The 21,367-nt window shown below is 38.6% G+C and overlaps 1 protein-coding gene across 8 annotated transcripts in view; it reads right to left on the bottom strand.

Annotated features, from left to right (window-relative positions):
- SULF2 (sulfatase 2) overlaps positions 1-21,001 on the bottom strand; it is a 164,227-nt gene extending 143,226 nt beyond the window's left edge. For 3 of the 8 annotated variants that reach the window (XM_074888625.1, XM_074888621.1, XM_074888626.1), the window contains exon 1: positions 20,865-21,001. The gene's annotated coding sequence lies outside the window, so the exon portion shown is untranslated. Of the gene's footprint in view, positions 1-7,369; positions 7,458-20,342; positions 20,587-20,864 lie in introns of those variants that run through there. The other 5 variants (XM_074888627.1, XM_074888628.1, XM_074888623.1 and 2 more) reach the window with 5 other exon arrangements.
- Between the last annotated feature and the right edge of the window lie 366 nt (positions 21,002-21,367).

Genomic DNA, 21,367 nt, shown 5'->3' with positions numbered 1-21,367 from the left:
GATGGAATAAACAAATAAATAAAACCAAGGAAAGAACTTCAAGACTTTTTTTTTTTTTTAAAAATTCTCTACAGTAAAATTTTTTTAAAGTTTATTATAAGCATAAAGCTTTCTCAGAATTCAGAGACATATAGCACCTGCTCGTAAACTTAACATTTTCATTCTCCACTTCTTGCAGAGCTACAAAAATGTGGCTCAGGAGTCCTCTTGCTGAAATTCACATCAAGATCCTAATTTAAAAAAAAAAAATTAAAACTCCCAAACAATAAAATCAGTGTTTAGCTAAACTAAGTTCTGTTCTAGCTTCATGGTCATGTGAATATACAACTTCTCCAGCATAAGGTGTCTAGAGCAGATGATGTGAAATGTAATAGCATTCAGGTATCAGAAGTTCCACTACCCATGTCACCACCCTTTACAACACAGTTTCCACACCATATACTTCAGTGTCATTGTCTGCAGCTTGTTTTTCGTCCCTCCTACAAAAGATGATGGGGAATGTTCAATAATATCTAAAATCTATAGCCAACTAAATTGTATTATGTTTCTGAGCCACCTTTCTATAACACAGTAGTAAATCAACCTGCAAAACTAAGTTTACAAAAAGGCTTTCTGGGAAATGAGTTTACTAACTGCTTCAGTGCTTTGCCTACTAAGAGTCAAAGAATCCTTACCATATTCCAACTTCAACAAAAACATCTTCACAATATACCAAACATTCATAGGTCATCAGATAAGCAATTTGAATTGCTGCTTCTTCTGAACACAAAGTTTACTAGGGACTTGGAATATAGTTTTAAATTAACAAGTAATTTTTTTTTAAACTAAGTCACAGGGAATCTTTAAGATTCCTGAAATATTATCTTTCAACCTGCCATTTTTCTGACTAAAAAAGAATTTCCTCTTTCAGTTGCTATCTTTTTGTTTTTCTAATCACAGTTACTCAACTATCTTGAAGTTAGTTCCCTTCTCTTCGTACCCCCTTACTGATTCATACTCAGTGAAGGGCTCAGAACTACAAATTACCACTCAGAAGAAAGCTTCAGAAGTCTTCGTGAAAAGCACGATCCAAACACAAATGCTCAAAGAATGTTAAAACATTAAAACAGGTTCAATTTAGTGAAAAGATACATTTATAGGCAAAGAAAATCCATCAGGGATTATTAATTGCAACAGTGTAGGCACAGCACAATTTGTAAGAACTTGCTGAGCCAGTGGGACTTCTCAATAGCATACCTCTCTAAATCTGTGGTGTTCTTACACACTTACGTGCCTATTATCGGCTGCAACCAGAGATAAAACACTGGACTTAACAGATTTTTGTGACTGCCTTTCTGTGAGAATGAGAATACTGGGTTAGACCAGTGTTATTTATCTTCAGTGTCCCCAGCACTATTTTTACTTTTGGGATTCCTAAACAGATATTTTTAAAGTAGACCAATAAAATACATGACAAGTTATTTTCCAATTTACATTGAAATCAACTTAGGTACTCCATTGTTCAAATTATGTTATCACCACCTTCAGTATATGCATGATAGTATTGCTTATAAAACCACCCCAAAATAGAAAGTCTTGAAATGGTTATGCAACATCATTGCCCTATTTAGTAAGGCACAAATGGATAATGTTTCCCCCATTCGCAACTAGGTAAATATGAACACAGCATGCCACAGTAGCCACTTCCTTAGCTACCAGCCTTCTTTTACTATCACTTCAAGAGACTAACTACTTAGACGTTGTCACACAACAAGTTATTCTAAAGAACCAAATGTAAATGAAGTTACTCAAGTAGAAATCTAAACCTTGACATATCAGAAGAATTTTCAGTGAACTACACTGTGTTGAAAGTGATTTTGATCTCAGCCTTATATTTTCCACAACTTAGGTGCCAAGAATAGGATTACTGTAATCTAGTGATCAAATCCTCCTTTAGAAATAAAATGACAGGTTCATATCTGCAGTAAATAGTTTCACCTTGGAACTCTATTTAAGGATCCTACCACAAAGAACAGCTGACATCATCTTCAGAGGTTTCCACTTAAAGTGCAGTAACTTTTCTGTCAGTGGTTTCTAAAGACACATGCTTACAAAGGAAAGAGGAAAATACAAAACAAGTTCAACGTTTTTTTTCTTCAACAAGAGATAACATAATGGAACAAGTAAACTTGGACTATTTCCTTCAGAACATGATGCAACACTGAAGATGCATTTAAGCAAAAGACAGTTACCCTTCCTAAGGCTACTGTAAGAGCAGCAACAGAATCTAGGATCAAAGGTTCAAAGGAAGCTACTTCCTCAGCTGCTGATCTTTCCCTCTGTGTCAGCCAAATACAGAAGGCAAATACAACAAACAACTTGAACACTGTCTTGCAATGTCACGAGCTATTCTAGGTTATAACCTCTCTAGAGGTAGCCCAAGTTCACTCAAGAGTAAATTAGGTCTAATTCATAGAGGACAATATTTTCGCCTTCTTTTTTTCCCCTCTTCTCCCCACAGATGATGATTCATTTCTTCTGATTGATTCCTCTACTGGAAACATTTCTTCAGCTTGTCAGAATAGTGAAGTGCTGGATTACACAATACAATTTTCTGGGAAGCTGACATATGCTCAAACATTTCATTATAATTGAGTTGGACTTAACAAGCTTAGTTTGTGTTGTGCAAAATAAATCAAAACTAGACAGATCATTTTCTCCTAGCTTAGAAGGAAGGGATGGGGAGTAGGAGAAATCAAGAGTATGGAAACTGGCATATTTTAGTTCAATGTTTTTAAATCCTGATCTGCAAATTGGTTTAGCTAATTCTAACTGAGACTATCTCATCACAAAAAAATAAAATAAAAGCGTGATCAACAGTCAAATGAACTGAGCCACCAAGACAAATCCACATATTTTAAAAGAGACCAGACATCTGGAAGCAATTTAACTGCCTTTACCTATGAAGCTTTCAATTTTTATTTCAGGTTTGGGTTTTTTAGTTCAAAAACATAACTAAAAGTTCACTTAATACTACACCACATAACTTCTGCATTCCTTAGGATTTGTGATGTATGTGCTAGACACCAGTGTCAACAAGATACTTAAATTCATATGGCTGACAAACACATGTCTGTAAGGACAATCAGCACACTGGAAAATTTGGACCTTGGTTTAAATCAACATCAGTTTCCAGTAGTTTGGAATCTGTCAGATGTAGAAAAAGGAATCAGCTTCTTAGTTCACTAGACTGAACCCTGACTGTAGTTTGCCTTTAAGATTTTAGTCACACCCTGTTTCTATTGCACACTGCACATCAAGAATTACAAGCATGGATCACTGTTCACAGAAGACAGACTAATGTTTTATTACCCATCACTGAATAGATCTAGAGTGGTTTCCTGAAGAAACCATCCAATCCATCTAGCTCTCCCAGGCACGCCCAGCTACACTGAGCCATTCTGGCTCTGTTTGCTACCTATTCTTTAAACCTCCAGAGGTTTCAAACCTCTTTCAAAAATCTATTCCATATTTGCAAATAAAAAGCTCTTCTGACTTAATCTCTAGTGAAATTTAAGGCCATTATTTCTTGTCCTGTCTCCAGTGAGTGAGGAAAGGACTGTTCCCTTCCTTTTTACAACAATATTTGATGCATCTGAAAACCCGTCTACCCTCAGTCTTGTCCTTCCTGGACTAAACACCAGTTTGCAGTCTTTCCTCATAGGTCACATTTTCCAGGGTATTTGAGCATTCTTGTTACTTAAAACATGTCATCACACATGTAGAAGTGGCCCTTCACCACCACAACCTTACCAGAGTAAGGGGGAAAAAAAAGTTATTCTGCTAGTCTTTCTTTCAACATTTGAGCAGCTATTGTCACCTCAAAGCTGCTAAAGAAATTAAAATACACTATTTCCATATTGGCAGCATAAATAATTTTTAATGCAACATTTCTGAAATGGTTTTGCTTACATCACTGATGACATCATCACTTGACTGCATTCACTTTAAAAAGCCACATTCTTCTATAAATCAGTATTTCTGGTTTGATTTCACTGCTCCTTTAGAAAACAAAACCTGTTCTGGAATGTTTTCCATGCAAAATAACATATATGAGAAACGTGATTTATTTCAGGGGAAATTCTTCAACAACTCTGTTGAATATGTATCTGTCATGCACAACAAACTTCCCAGCTGCCCCCATTGACCGTGCTTTGGCTTATGCTGCTGAGCCATCTCAAAGCACACAAACAGGACACTTTTTGGATGAAAGTAAGCTGGAATATGTACCTTAGAAGCCCATTTAAAACCTACTACAAATGTTAGTTCAAATTGAGCTGAAAGGATCAGGCTAGAACTGATATAAAGAAAAAGATCACAAAGCACATAGCATGGACATCAGGGGCTCAGCACCAATGATCTTGCTCTACAGAGCTGCTTATATTGCATTATTTAGTAATGCAGAATAGCATCTAATTACACATTAGCTGATGAAGGATGAAGCACCTTGGCATATGCTGACATGTAAATCAAGAGTTCAAATTTAGTGTTAAGAATTTCTCAGCTTTTGAGACAAAGTTTCCTTGCCAGATAGGCACAGTCCCCATTAAATTTCTTCACACATGCAATTAAAGCAAGGGAGTAACCTAGCTTATCCACCACAGTAGTCATGGAAAACATCAGAAGCTTTGGAAGTTTCAGCTTCACCATCTTTTCTCTCTGGGTTCTCTAAATAACTTTAAACCCGTAACACGCACACACACTCAGAAATTAGGATTATGAATAGACTGCAAATCCTTTGTTTTCCCTTTCTGCAGGCAATGCCTTAAGTTATTAAAAAACATTCTTTCTGCTTTGAGATGTCATTCATCAGAGTTGTTGCTTCAGCTTGGCTTCTGCTTGACTGCTCACTCATAGTTTCAAAAATTCCTGTACTGTAAAGGCAGGGTCAACATTTAACAACTGCAACACTGCATTATACACCAAGAAAAAAAATTGTTTTCTGTTTTGTTACAGTGGCGGAAAAGATCTATTTTATCTTTAGCTCTCTGAAGACAAATTTTAAAATAAATCAGTTTCAAGTCAGTAGTCTCATAGTGTTTAATTTTTTTCAGAACACTGTGGACATTATATTTTTTATCTGGTTATCTTCAAAAGTCTTCACACACATTATAAAAAGATTACTATAGCAGACCAATAGGTTGGAGAGAAGAAAAAAGATACTAAATTGAAGATGGCTTAATTCTGAAATTCCATTTGGACACCTAATTCGTCCAATTTGTAGACAGCTCTGCTTCCAGTGAAATCAATAAAACTCCACTGATACTTCAACTCCTCTCAAAAATTTAAACAGATACGTCCAAATGCATTTATTAAGTGTACAAAAACACATTAACCTGCTGTATAAGAGCTAATTCCAAGAGTGCAGAGAATCTGCAAAATCCAGACTACCTGTCTCCACAGACCATAGCTCAGCTTAGAGATACCCAAGCCAGCTCAAAGTAATTTAACCACGTTGGCACCAAGGTCTGCCAAAGAAGGTAAAGGCAGAGGCCTCCTCAGGTCACTGACATAGGTACACTCCTTCTGGTACTGAAGGAATCTCATTTGGAGCCAGCTAAGATGTACTGCATTATGCAGAGCGGCTGTATCTCTGGTGATCCACAGGCTAGGTGGGTAAGAGTATCCAAGGCTAGATTTCCAGGAGTATCCAAGCAACAGTGGGGGTGGAGGAGAGCACACAAAAAATAGCAGGGGGACACATTACAATTGGAAATAGTGCTGAAATCCTCCTTCACGCCACGCAGACAGCATTGCCAAAGCACACAGTATTTTTGTCCCTTCCCAAGATATTCCAATGCATCTGTGGCAAGTCAGGAAACAGGATTTGAAGCAGTAGATCCAACAGGGAAGTTGCATTAGATCTATACTGAAGGGAGCTCCTCATTTCTTGCCTTAAAGCAAAACAGGAATGGCAGGGGACTAGAAATAGCCAAGCGTCTGGCCTAGAGGTAATTATTTTAGAAATATTTGCATAATAGAAAATCCAAGAATCAGACACCTGTCACTTAATTCAGTCAAGTTCTGCTGCTGGCTCTGAACCCACCCTAACGAATCCAAGTAAAAGTATCACTGAGAAGAAGAGGAGGAAAAAGGCTTGCTGTTTAGCATGAGGCTTAAAACAGTCAGTGCTCAGAAATGACTGCCTTACAGCACAGTAGAAGTGAAGACTTTAGGCAAGGAAAGCCTACCCTAGAACTCTAGAAGTTTTGAGTCCCAACTCCTACTGGAATTCATGTTGATATCTGATGGGCAGAGGTCATCTTGTCTGCAAATCAGATGGCTGACTGTCCAAGTACAAATATTACCCTCTGCTCATGGATGAAACTGAAAAAAATGGCATTATACTGGATTCTTGCAAGGAAATAAACTTCACCAAACACAAGCTAGAGATATTCACTTTCTTTGCCTATGGCAGTGTTTGTTTCACCTATAGCAAGGCATTTTTGAAAAGTGAACAAGGCTAAACTACCTGATATTTGACTGAAAACAGAATCAAAGAACTCCTTGCAAAGAGGGTACTCATGCTTATTCTCAGGTGCCTGTGTATTTAAGCTCCATTTCATCCTATGTAAGTTAAGAGTCTCTTATGTTGTAAGATTTGTACCCAGCCAAACTGGAACCTTTCTGGCAACAATTCTGCATCCATAAAAGCAGTGGGCTGAAACTCACCAGAGTCTTTAAGCATATATTAATTTTTCCCGTTAATTAGGGAGTTTAGGATTTTCTGCATTGAAGAATTTATTTTATTAGCACTAAGAAGCAGATGTGTGGTCTAGTCTTTTAGAGGCTAGACCACACTGAAAGATGATTGATTGTAAGACAATCTCCACAGCTGCACTCTTCCTGAGCTGCATGATGTATGCATACTTCCTCATTAACAATGCACATATTTTTAAATCAGTGCAATGGTTATAAGAATTTCAGAAGTTACTTGAAACTCGGTCCCCCTATAGCTCCTCAGAACTATAGCAGAAATGCAAGTTTTAATGCCCCGAGAAGAATCACAAAGTTTTCCTACAGATAAACCCATGAGGCAAAATTCTTTCAGTGGCAGAGCATCGGATTTATAGCACTGCATTACTTAACACCTAATGATAATTACTCAATGAATGCAAGAGCTTCAGACATTGCCTCTTCAAAATGATTTTAAATAAGCCATCAAGTGATAGAAATGCAACAGTTGATTTTATTTTTTTTGCACTGTGATTATAATGGCTTTTACTGAAGTCAGCCCCATACTGAATCCCATCATTATTTCACAGATACGTCAGCAATAACTCACATGTTATAGATGCCATGCATTTTGTTATGAAGAGTGAACACATACCAAAGTAAGGGGGATTAAACACTTTTACTGCAGTGTCCTCCACGCCATGCCATTCTCAGTCTAGGAACATCTGACAGGTAAGCAGTAACCTAATATTAAAAGACAAAAATATTCAGAAGAGAGCATCATTTTCATGGTCCTTTAGCAAATCACCTGAGACTTCTAAGGTCTGAGTACAGAGTTTCCAGTTTTCAGTTATATACCATCTCAGAGCACCCTCTCAGAACTCTCCTGGAAGCTCTCCCTTCCTCATTCTATAAAGTCCTTTCTGTTGTAGAGCAGTTTTAATAATTTGGTGTTTTCAAAAGAGTCTAACTCTACAAGTTAAGTGACTGGCTGTTGCAGTAACTTCTAAGCAAAATTCAAGTACATAAACACATTTGTAACACACACACACAAAAAAAAAAAAAGATGCTGGAAGCAGTCAAACTCAGCAGAATGACTAGCAACCAAACTGGAAGTAGTCTGCAGTTTGTCACAGAATCACAGAACGGTTGAGGTTGGCAGGGATCCCTTGAGGTCTACCCCTACCTGCTCAAGGAGGGCCACCCCAAGCCAGTTGCCCAGGACCATGTCCAGGTAGCTTCTGAATATCTCCAAGGATGGAAACTCCACAACATCTCTGGGCAGCCTGTGCTGGTGCTCAGTCACCCTCAGAGCACCTGACACTCAGAGAGCACCTCCTGTGTTTCAGTCTGTGCCCATTGCCTTGTCTGTCACCACTGAGAAGAGCCTGGCTGTCTTCTCTATACCCTGCCTTCAGGTGTTTATCTGAATAGAAAAGATCCCCCCAGAGCCTTGTCTTCTGTAAGCTGAACAGTCCCAGCTCTCTTAGCCTTAAACATCTTAGTGGCCATTCAGTGGACTCTCTCCAGTTGGCCCATCTCTCATACTGGTGAGCACAGAAATGGATGCAGTACTCCAGGTGCACCCCTACCAGTACCGAGTAGAGTGGAAGGATCAGATCATTTGACCCTCTGGCAACACTCCTCCTAATGCAGCCCAAGATAACATGAGCTGCTTTTACCACAAGGGCACATTACTGCCTCAACTACTGTTCACTCCTTTTTTGCCTTCAGAAACACAATAATCCACAGCTTCTAGACTTCCTAAATGTAGTCTGCTTTTCAAAGAACATAGACAGAGACTGACACTAACAACCAAGGACAACCAAAACATTTATGGTTTCCTTTAGGCAAGAATCAAAAGTACCCTAACTCTAAGAACTAGATCATCCAAGCCAGGGTATGGGTGCCTGAGGTTCCATTTCTAGAAAGTCTCATGCACATTTGTGACTACCCTGAATACAGCAGCATTCAGTATCATAAATCTAGAGCCAGTCACAAAAGGAACAATCTCTACCCACATTTTAAACTTTTTTGTTAACTTCTCTGGCTTGAGAATCATCACAGGTTAAATGTGGTTTAGGAATGCTTATAGGGTTGCAGTGAAGGTAGATCAACTACTGTTTGAATGGGTTTTGGACAACGACAAATATAAAATTACCAAGTAATATTATATCTTAAATATTTATCTACTCCATCTTGCTATTTATCTTGTCTAGTGCCAGTTGTTCCAAGTTTTCAAGGTTGTAAATTCATAAACAGTTAAGCTCAGCAACCATAACTATCTTTCCTTATGTTGATGATACATAACTCCCCATAACCCACCTTACTGCTTCCTATGTTATAGCCTGTGTTTAAACTGTTTTCTAAGTTTTACTGACTGTGTATATTTCAGCTATTCAGTGGAAGGGACAAAGATATCTGTCAAGAAGCGTTTGGTTGTTCTTTTTTTTGGGGGGGGGGGGGGGTGTTGGGGAGTGTTGGGGTTTTTTAAGGGTTTTTTTTGTGGTTTCTTTTTTTTTAAGTGAACTTTATATGTAAAAAGCCCCATAAATTCTGGAACCCCCAAACAATATTGATTTATATGAAAAAATTCTGGCATGGCTAGTCAATTGCTAAACACTTTCAGGGTAATTTGTATGTATTTACCTTTATACTATAACTTAAGAAGGATTACAGACACAAAGCAGAAACTGTCATTTTGTATCCTTTCATATGTACTTTGAATCTAGAGTTACTACCAAGGTGAATGTGGCAAGGGGAGGGAGAGTACACAAAAGCGAAAGCCAAAGAGGACACAGTATACAGCTGAAAGAAACAACTAATTCTACCATGACTGTGGCAAAATGATGGAAAATCCCAGCTAGCCACTGCAGTAGATTTTTGTTCTAACAAATTTTGCCTTTTCACAACTCACTCAGTAGTCCTGTCACTGGAAGATTGCTTAAGACTCCACGCGCAGACAAAACTCCCACTGGGTTTTAAGACTGGGCCCTATGAGGCAGGCATTAGGTTTCTATGAATCAGTAGCTCCCAATAAGCATCTTGAATGCTCCAATAGCTGTCTCCTCATTGCAGATGCAATGAATGCACATGTGGAAGAGTAATGAAAGTAAAGATATCAACACAATAATGTTGGTACCTAAGCCTTTGCCCTGAAATCAAAGAGAACAGCAAAATTCAGCACACAAATGATGAAAGAAACGCTTATAGTTCTAGCATGAGGAAAAGTTATTGAACATTAAAACTTTACTGGCTGGCAAGCTGATTTAATGTTGATTCAGACAAGAATAAAAAAATGTTCTTACCTTGCAGTGCAATTGAGAGTAGAAAGTTTTCCACTTACAGATTTTATATACATACTCCTACTTTTTCTGTGCAAGTACTGCAAAGAGTTCATTTTTTACCTGAGACAGGAAATCTGTCTTTCAACTATTCTCTTTCTAGGTTGTAGCAGATTTCTTCTACACACACACACATTTCTCTTTCTTTAATATCATACCAGGGAAAATTAGAGGAAGAAAACTTAAAAATCTTGCATGAAGATGAGTATTTATGTATGCTGAATATATAGGAATGGTACTAGTGCCTCTTTTGTAAGACACCTTTACGATTAATATTTAAGACACCACAATGCACCTGCTCACCAAATTACCCACAAATATCACTTTTAGGTTCTTACTATTACTATCACTAAGCTGATTTTGGCCTCAGCTAGTTTTAAACTGACTTTCCTTAATATTACTAACAGCCTGAAAATAAGCAGGTGCTATAAAACCAAGAAGTTGAATCTAATCTCAGGTGGTCATACTGTCATACCCATCTCTGCCACCATAGCTGCATTGTCTCCATGCTGTATCAGGAACATGCAATCAGAGATACAGTCAGAATCCACAGTATAAACATACTCATCCTGGCAGTGACACTCTAAGATTGAGAAATCAGGGCTAACTGAATTTGAAAATGAAGCTGAATAAGAATCACAAACCTAAATAAGTCTTTCATAACTTAAGGAGTACTGTTAACACAGACAGCAGAAATACTTAAAATATATCAAAAGAATACTTATTCAGAGAATTCTGTACAGAAATTTGATTAAGCAGGTAACTGATGAGGTCTTGGAATTTATTTCTTTCAAACTTAACATTCACTACTACAACTCTCCTGAACACTAATGGAAGAATATGGGGTTCTAATAAGGAACTACAATTTCTAAATAATCATGTGGGAAGCAGTATATATTTACACCCTCAGCAATCCAACGAAGTACGACCTGATCAGAGGGCTGAAGGGATCACTGGAGTCAGCCTACACCTTTGCTCCATGGGAGAAAGGAGGTACATAGAGCTCTTCTTCCTCTCTGATGTCTGTCCAACCTGGTAAACTTCTCACAAGGTTTCACAACTTCACTGGGTACTCTACTCCTGTTCTTTGAAATGCAATGTGGTGGAAGACCAAGTTCACCCCACAAATACAAACACTTAGCGCAAGCAATGAAATACTGTAAGCTTATTATAAGGACCCCCTGCTCCAGATCACTAGAAACAGGTCACACAGCACACTATCTTGTATGAGGACAGGAGAGGAATCACAGGCTTTCTCAAAATCTTAGGTCCTGAAGAAAGAAGGAATTCCTTTTGGCTTATCATCTAATTGCAGGAGACTAGATCAGTCTTCCCTTACTGGGGTAATAATTATTTTAGATCATAGATCATTTTACTCCTTTCCTGTAGATTCCTCCTAGGGAGTTTCTGTGTTATGTTTTAAGAATAGATCCTTAAGAGGAAAAAATGCTGATATCTGACAGCTCCCAACAATATGGGATGAAAACCAGATCGTCAGTCTGAAATATAGCCGAAGTCTTAAATGAGGGAAGTGTTTCATTTCAGGTTCAGCTTTTAAGCATTACTGGTGCCAAGGTGCTCTATCCATCTCCTGATACCAATATATCATGGGGCATACTTGACACTGTCTTGCACAAAACTTGCCAAATTCAGGCTCTATTCCCTTTCCACAATGCAGCAAGTGTTTGTTTAAAAATCAAAGTCTTCACTTTTTTGAAGATTCTGCTGTGCTGGAGAACATTTTCTTGCTCAAAACACTTGTTTCTGAATCAGACTTACAAAGTCTTGTATACAGTGGTACATCTCAGATGTATCCAAATAACCATAATAGATTGTGCTTGGCTATTAGTTATCTTGGTATACATCAAATTACATGCCTTAATAGCTTGGGAATCATATCCTAGAAAAATTAGCAAGAATCCACATTCAAGAACAGAGGTATCAGACATTCTAGTCAATGGAATTGATTAGTCCAATTTAAAAGAAAAAATAATTCTTTTTCTATGTTGTTTTGGTTGTTTGGGGGTTTTTTTAATTAGGTCTTTAATAAGCTTATAGGGCTGCTATTTGCAAATCTAGCTTCCAGAGGCAAGGAAGACAGATATTGTTGCTAGCTAATAAAAAAATTAAATCTTTCAGCCATTTTTAAGTTTTTAAAATTTAATATAACTGTTATTTTAATTGTTTGTAACATCTCCATTCTTGCAAAGATTGGCAAAAAGTTTTGAAGTCTCTGAAAATTATTTTTGTCATTTTGAAAATGACAATAACTATCAAGTCTGTCTGGTTCTTTTTAAACTGCAGTGATACTACAAGATAAAAGCAGGATGAACTCAGAATTTAGTTTTATTGTTTGATAGCACAGCAACTACAGCCGTAGCTTTAATGAGATAAACAGCAGTGGCTGAAGTACAGTACTCAGTCACACTTTAGAAGATTGGTGCAGAAGCTAGAAAATTTACTCATGAATTGCACTAGGTAATAAGCTAGTGCAAATGCATCATACTGGTGAAGCTTTTATGTTCTGAAGCTGGCGACATTAGTAACTGACACTACAATCCTTATAGAGCTACAGACGGGAAGAGTAAGAAAGTCACAAGGATCTTCTGAAGCTAGATTAAGCCTTTCCCTGAAGACACGGTAAATGCATTCATCAGTTAATATGCAAGTTTGTATTACATGTAGTCATGTGATGGAAAGGGACCTAATATGTGAACCCCTACTTTAATACCTCGCATAACAGCTGATTAACAAAAAAGTGAACTAAAGCTGCTAATAAGAAAAACATAAGACTGACTCAAAATTATCCTGAAAATTATAGGAGGAGTTAATTGAGGCTACAGCACTTTTCTACAGTGCACTGCTGGAGTACTTGCTTAACAAAACCAGGACAAATCCCAATTCAACAGCAGTGCCTGAAAGAAAGGAAGAGACATCAAGATATGCGTTAAGTATGTAAAATAGTCTCCAGCATTCTTTATGGATGTGAAAAGAATATAATGAATCCTTCATTGCTTAGAGGGGAACATTTTTGTCTTGCCAGAGGACAGATTTTCAAAGAATGATATTTACATTTTCCTACAACCTGTAATTTTCTCATTTATCATTTGTCAGGGCCCAAAGACCTTTTACTGCACATAGGATGTTTGCGTGTGTTTAATGATCCTTTTACCAAACAAATGTCACAGTCTGAATGAGGAAATTAGTTAATATCGCCAATGTTGCTAATTTAACACCATTAATATCACACTGTGAACAGCTACACAACCTACAGGGTCTCATATCATAGCTAAGCTCTACTGGTTGCAAGTCCGCTCTCCAGCAGACAGCACTGAGAAGATAACCCATGCAAATATTACATGCACAGAAATTCAATAAAATTTTTAAAGATTGCTTTGATTCTGTAGTTAGACTACCAGACAAGTGTGACTAAAGACAGATCATTTGATAGAGATTTAGAGGCACTAACTGGAACTCACTTATCTACACTTACAGCTGCCTCCACTTTTATCAGTGTGCTAGAATATGGAGCAGTCAAAAAAGAATCCAAGTGGATCACAGAAACGATTGCATCATGATATTTCTAGATGTTCAGCAAGATCCAAAGATCTACCCAATGAATTAGATGGCAGAAGACACACTGCAGTGTTGTCTCCAGTTGCAACTATGCCTTTTCACCCTTCTGTATGCACAACTGAGTTAGATTTTGTAAAGTAATTTGTCTCCACACATAGAAAGCTTTTTTCATAGATAAAAGCAGAACCATATAATTTTTCTCTACGCCACTGAAGTCTTCTACACACTTTCTCTGACAAAGGATGATGTAAAGGAGCCAGATTCTTTAGAAAGTCCTTCAAATGCTGCTGGTACTGGAACACAGGGAAAAATAAAACTTGATGAAGATCAAAAGGTAAATTATTTTAAACAGAATTAATCACAAACCCAATTGTATATGGAATGTACCCGAAAATAAGGGTGAGGGAAGGGAGTTTCAAAGTGATTCATTTGCAACAGCAGGAGCTAGTAACTTCAGGGTGATCATGAGGCATTTATCAATGACAGATATTTCCCTTAACCTGATTAGTAACAGATATATATATAGTGCATTTTTATTAAAAAAAAAAAAAACAAAGATGAAAATTCTAAACATTATAGTCAGCTACACAGCGGGATTTTTGTTGCTTCCCTACCCAAAGGCACAAGCTGTATGTTGGCTACAAGACCACAGGGATGGCAAAATTGGTGATAAATTTGACTCACTGTGAAGTAAAGTTTGGGGCCAAAAAAAAAGAAACTAACACTAAAAAACACCAAAAAAAAAAAAAAATCACAGAGAAATGCTCTGGAACCAAGGCATTACTAAGCAGTGACAACCATTCAGAACTTGCCTCATCAAATCTGTTTAAACACTTACCTGACCAAGCTGACCGAGTATCTCAACAGTGCAGAGACAATTTTATTAGATTTCACCCTGTTTTGCTCACCTAAGTAGACTCTGTATAGCTTTAATTTTTGTAATACATACAAACCACAGTGAAATCTCTTAATTCAAATACATCAATATCACAAGAAAGTAACTTGAACAGCTTCTTCAGAACACCCTAAACTGAGGTCTGAGCCAAAGAAAGCAAACAGTCCACTAGGTAACCCATCTAATTTTGTACTAGACTCTTCTTATCACGCAACTTCCTCTGAGAGAGACCTTTATCTCACCCAAAGTAATGAATCTCTATAAACATTCATATTCCCAACAACTGATGCTTAAGGAACATATCACATGCCTGGCACAGTGCGATTTGGAGGTCTACAATATTAAAAGGATTTCAAACCCCAGCATAACGAAAGAATAAGGTTCCTGACATAGCACCATCTAGAAACAGTCTCCACCTTAAGAAGCTCTCAAATTGCTTCATACACACATACATAAAATCCCAACTTTCTCAAATACTTGAGATATTTCCTCAGGTCCCTAGATAACTTAGGCAAAAGAAACAAGCTGGAGCAAGGACAAAGCCCTAAATTTTCAAAGCATATCCATTTTTAAGTTTTGCTTTTTTATACCAACCAATATGCAGTTTTTCCCCAATACAGTAATATTATTTCCTGGATCAAGTTCAGTAATGTAAACTAGATGTTACTAGATTCATCAGAAGTGATTTTAGGATTAAAGAGATTTATTCCCTACATTAAATAAAAAGGGAAGAAAGAGGATACTGTACACAACCATGTATTGAAATGCACATTTAAATACTACCAAGAGAAAAATAAAAATGGTCATTCATACTCCTTACAGCAGCCCTCTACAAAGTCACTGGGGGTCACAGGTATATGACTTACTATGAGTACAAAGATTTTTCTTACAATTACTGGACAAGACAGATATGGACATTTAACACTACCTTGTTCACTGCCCATAAACTTAAATTCAGATGACAGGATCTTGTCATTATATCTAAAAAGATTCATACATTTCATTATTACTTTTGGTGTCGGCAAGTTCACACCTCGGTTGAAAATTAATACTACTATAAAAATGCAACATAAACTTGCTATTGCTTTTAACCAAGACAAAAAGGGAGACAAATAGAAAGAAAGGAACTGAATGATAAAGCCTTGTGAAGATCAGCTGATGTTAAAATCCATCACTTTTTAAGAGTCCTATCAAGTATTTGGTGTGGGAGAAGGATCAGAACTTTAGTTCTTAGGTATGCACTGAGCTTTATTGTTTATCGTACTTCAACCTTCCTTAGAAGCAAGCTGCAGTTTCCAAGACTGCATACTCTTACTCCTTTCACAGTCACAGAAGTAAAATGCATTGGTTTAGGATTCTTGTATTAAAACTAGAAAAACAAAATAACAAAAAACCCACCCTAAAACACACTTCCCTCTTTTTGACCCGTGTTCTTCCCCTCCACTGAATGGCAGCAACTCTGGGGTAACACACAGGGATAACACTGCAAAGAAGGATGCATAAAGAACTTCAATTTTTAGCACTTCAACCACAGAGAAGATAGAGTCCAGAAAAAAATATTAAATCTATATCTAATAGGTCAACTGATCAGGACTTTCAGTTACCAAAAACCTGCAAGAAGTTCTCCTTATTCAGTTTCCAGATTGTAAATAACATCAGCTTCTGACACATTCCAGCATCTTTAAGATCCACTATCCTCCTTTCCCAAATATTACTAGAACAGGCATTCTTAAATACACTGAATCCAAACTTATAATAAACTGGGTAGTTTACTATAATAAACTTATAATAATCAATGACTCACAGAGATGGTCAGAACCGTTAGATCACAGCAGAACCATCATTTACAGTACTTCCTACCTCAGGGATCAATAATTTTAGCCTTTCACAATGATTGCTGCCTGCCTAAGATCTTCAAATAATGCAGGCAATTCAATTGCTTTCTTTTTAGGAACTTGAAATAGGGAGCTGCCTATTTCTAATGGGACATGTATTTTTGGAGCAATGAGACTTCATCCAATATTTATGTTATTTCTTGTGAGGTATTGATATTTCCAGTTGTTTCCCCATAAATTTATTACCTTCATTTTAGAATACCATATGCAGATCAGAGATAACTCTGTAGTCTGATATTTTATTTTGACATTCTCTTCCATTAAATCCATAAATCCATTAAATATGGCTAATTAGGATAAGTGATTACACATCAAAACTTTTATTTCACCACAAACTGCTTAAGCTCACTGAACTGTGAGCTGCTATCCTGATTTTACTGTAGAAGGTAAACCAGTGCTAGAAAATGTAGACAGAAATACAAAATAACAAACTAAAATCTAGAATAGGCTCATTGCAGATATTAACTACATAAAAAACTTCTACATTGTTCAAAGCAGGGAAAAAAAATATCATCGCTATAACAAGACCAGGTTACAGATGTCAACATGCCACTGTCTATATTTCTTCATCATCAAATTGTCATTTAGTTACTTTGGTTCATTGTGCATAAGTTTAGATAGTAAAACATTTTATGTAGAAATGATATCTGTGTTCTAAAGGTTCCAAGCATAAAATAGGGTGTTGTAAAACTGAAGTCGTATCTGCTTTATGAATCTCAGTCAGCTTTTCAGACAGTTTCACCTGAACAAAATTTCCTAGATTCTGTTGTTAGATCTTTCACAATAGTTAATTTTTTTTAGCGTCATTCTATTCTGAGCACCAAAACAAATTTCCTACCACAGACAAATTGCAGAAAGACGACATTATTTCAAATACTTTACTTGCAAGTTTTGCTCACCAGGATTTGGAAAATAAGAATGCAGGTACACGCCCCTGTATTTTTTCACATATGCGTACATATATATATATACACACACACAGAGGGGTGAGTCCAGGTTGAACTGTCAAACTACTGTATTAACTTAAAAAAAAAAAAAGAGAAAAGTCCTACCCAAGTGTATACACAACTGTGCTAATACAGACAATAGAACTTTGCATTTAACTGTGCTACAGACCACTGTAGACACTAACATCAAAAATCACATAAATGTGTGCCTGAGGGAACCCAGGGCAGCCACACTACACAAGGATACATTTCACATATAACGAGAACACTAGACTCAAGTACAACTCCTTACAAGAGGGAAGATAAAAATTTCTGTTTACTGAAACATTCTTACTGTCTCAGAAGCAAGACTTCATTGGACACTGCTTCTTGCTGAAGACCTTTACACTTGCAGTATCTGTATTTGTAGAAAGGCATAGTTATATCTAGGTTTGAGACAAGTCCAAAGTAACGTTTTTATGGAATTAAGAAATATTACACACCTTTTCTCCTCCTACAGAGGTCAACTGCTAATTAGTTCAAATGCTCCCTTGTCAAACTTGCATTATCATTCCAGAATTTCTCCCCATGCACTACCTGGGTGAGGGGTGGGGTAGTTGAGATGGGCAAAGGAGAGGCAGTTAACCAGCAACAAACTATATTGAGAAATTCAGACAATTTCCAAATGTTAAGCAAAAATCCAAGTCTATAAGAGACTAATACCGGGGGGGGGGGGGAGGCGACGACAAAGAAAACATAAAACCAAACAAAATAAATCCCACTTATTACAGCTTTTCAGGTTTCAAATTAAATCATGGCTTGGACTGGAATAAACCCAAGATATTCTGAAGAACATGAACATACTGGAACATTCATTTTTATATTGGAAATGTAGGCCTGTATCTCATTCTCCAAGATGTCCACTCCAGCCTGAGAAATTGGCCCAGCATATTGATAAAAATGAGAACATGTTCTGTCAAGGATACTGCAAGGGGCAGTTTGAAAGGCAGGTCTTATCTACTCTTCATGGAAATTGCCAAAAGCATGGAGCATTCTTCACAGAAGTATGATCTCACCAACATCTTGAACCAAAATTCTCTGATGGGTTTGTAGCAGTTCTTGATCTTACTTTTACTCTATTCTGAACTTCACAGTGAGGCTACATCTTCAGGTGGCTGAGGAAAGGGTGTCGAGAGGGAAAAGGAGAAAAAAATACTGTGTCTCTCCGAGGGGGGTTGGAAAATATTTTAACCATTCTATGCTATCTACAGGGCATGAAGTTAGAGCTGTCTGGCATTCAAATTAATTACTTCTAAAAACAGTTCTGAAGGGAAGATAAAATATAAATTCGCACCCTTTCCAAGTTGTAGAGTTGAGATATTAGATATTAAATCTAGCATCTCAAGAATACAAAACTGGTATTACACAGAAGTATTTGTTTTATTTCATTACCTTTCTCACTCGCAACAGAGAAGGGTCTTATTCATATACCTAAATCAGTTGTATCTGCACATATTACCAAGTCCATTTAAATTTTTTTTGTAGATGAGCAGCCATAATTCTTCTCACCTGGGATCGTCATAACAGAAATGCTTGGAAGGAAGTCACAACAGTGGAATACATAGACTTTCTTCAAAACAAAACATACAGACCCACAGCAATGCATCATCTATTCCAACTTAACATGTTGTTTAATGAAATAATATTACCTACTTAGGTAGAAAAACTACAGACATTTTCCTATCCATTTAAAAGAAATTATGGAGGATCTGGTACTGAAGGACCAAATTAAACAATATGAGTTTATACAGCAAGGGCAAACACTTTCAGCTAGAAATTACCTGAAATAAGACTCCTTGCAAGGAATCTAAACCAGTTAAAAAAAAAAAAGTGTTGTATAGCCAAAACACAAGCACAACAAAAAGGTTTTTTTGCAAATATCAAAGTCCAGAAAAAAAAAAAAAGTCCATTAAGTACTTTGAGAATAACCTTGTATGTTCTGAATGAGATTAAGAGAAACACATACAAAACACTCCTCATTCAAATCACAAGACATCTATAGTAGGAAACCCTACCATGCCAGGAACCTTGCCTTGAATTCCATGATTTGTGCTGAAGAGAGTCCAGAGTTCACCTGAACTCCCTAATACAGATTAAAAATAAAGCTGTCCTATTTACACCAATATTTTTTGTGTTTTTTCCCTAAACCTCCCTCATAGTGCATCTCCCCACTTCCCAAAACCAAGCAGAACAGTTAAGGTAAAACTGAGAAAGATAGTGGGGGGGATTACTTTAGTTTTTGAGCAGCACACTTATACTCTTAAGTTTCACTGCTGCAGAACATGTTATGAAATGCAAGGATCAATCAAATTCTATGAAGAGGATTGACTCTGAAGACTCTCATAATATATTTAATCAACACAACACCCTTACACGTGTCAGTTTTACTTTCACATAATAAGAAACTCAAGAGAAACACTGAACATTAATGGAGACAAACTACAGAATACTACCTTTATGTAAACTCATTAAAATTATATTTGGAAAGAGAATTGTTATGCATATAACTAGCACTAAAACAATTACTCCAGTTGCATCCTTCGGAGAACTCTTCATCACATTATACTCCAGTGCATAAGTTCTTAAAACACTCTGACATGCATTGAGCATAAAAGCTATTACACTGCAGATGAATTTTGGAATGCAGCTGACACATAAGCAATTAAGGGACTTTTCACAACTACTGTCTGGTGGAATAAGAAGATATTCACTGTTAATAGCAAAGACATTGTCACGGTAAAAGAGATAAAAAAACCCATCATATTTTCACCAACAATTCCTGGTTTTAAACTACTGAAGTTAACATTAGTTGGAGAAAGCAAGAGAGATGATACAGCCACTGCACCTCTGCATGCTTTCACATCTATACATAACGTTTTAAAGGAGGACAAAAAAAAAAAAAAAAAAAAAAGCAAGCTGATTAAAGACCTACCTAAAACTCTACCACGTCTATGCCTGGAGCCCGGCAGCCTTGCAGTGCTGTTGAACAGCCCAGCACAGGAGTAGGAACCAGAAGTTTTTAGCACAGCGCGTGTTATTTTCCAGCTCAGCCACTGCCTCACTGCGTGACCTTGGGCAAGTCACTTCCCCCGCATCTCCGCTCCCCACCTGACAGTCTCTCCGCAGAGCAGCGAGGACGAAACCCCGGCAATTATTCACCACAAGCGACTCTGCACCGGCGCAGCTGGAATGCCGGGAGGGGGGCGACTGGGAGCGGGGGTTTCCTCACTTACAGGTGATAAAAATCTCCCCGGCATCCACCCAGCCTCCCGCCCGCGGGAGGATCTCCCCCACGCTGTACGGGTTAGACCGGAGGAGAAGCCGGCAGCTCCGGCTCGCCCGCCCCAAGCGCACGCAGCCGCCGGGGGAGCGGAGCCCTCCGGGCCTCCCGCCCCCACCGCCAGCGCCCTCCCGGCGGCCCCAGCCCGGCTCGCACAGAGGCGGCGTTACTTACAGCCCCCGCCAGGCGGAAAACTCACAGGTGGCCCGGAGCCGCCGGCGATCAGCGGCTGAGAGGCGACCTCCGCCCCGGGAAGGCGGTCGCCTCAGAACCCCGCGGGCAGCGCGCACGCTGGGGTGGCGGGGGCCGCGCTCCGCTCCGCTCCCCGCCGCGGGGCCGCGCAGCTCCGGCCGCCGCTGCCGCCCTCCCCGCGCGGGGCCGGCTGCCTCCCGCCCTTCTTCCCGCCCGGCTCGCGCCGCCGGCCAATGCGGGCCGCGGCCAGGAGCCGGCTTTAACCATCTGTTGCGAGGCGCCTCCTCCAAGCGCTGCCGCCTCCCTTGCCGGGGGGCTCCCGCCCGAGCACCCCGCCGAGGAAGTGGGGAGTCAGGGGAGGGCTTCAGCCCCCCCCGCCGAGGGGCTCTTTGCCCTCCGCCCCTCAGGGGCCGCTGCCCGCCTCCCCTCCCCCGCTCCCCTCAGGCTCGCCGCCCCCTCAGGGCGGGCGCCCCTCACCTCGGCGC

This window comes from Strix uralensis, chromosome 18, assembly GCF_047716275.1.
Source record: "Strix uralensis isolate ZFMK-TIS-50842 chromosome 18, bStrUra1, whole genome shotgun sequence".
NCBI lineage: Eukaryota > Metazoa > Chordata > Aves > Strigiformes > Strigidae > Strix > Strix uralensis.
The sequence above is the reverse complement of the archived record's forward strand: the minus strand, read 5'-3'. Positions and strand labels throughout refer to the sequence as shown.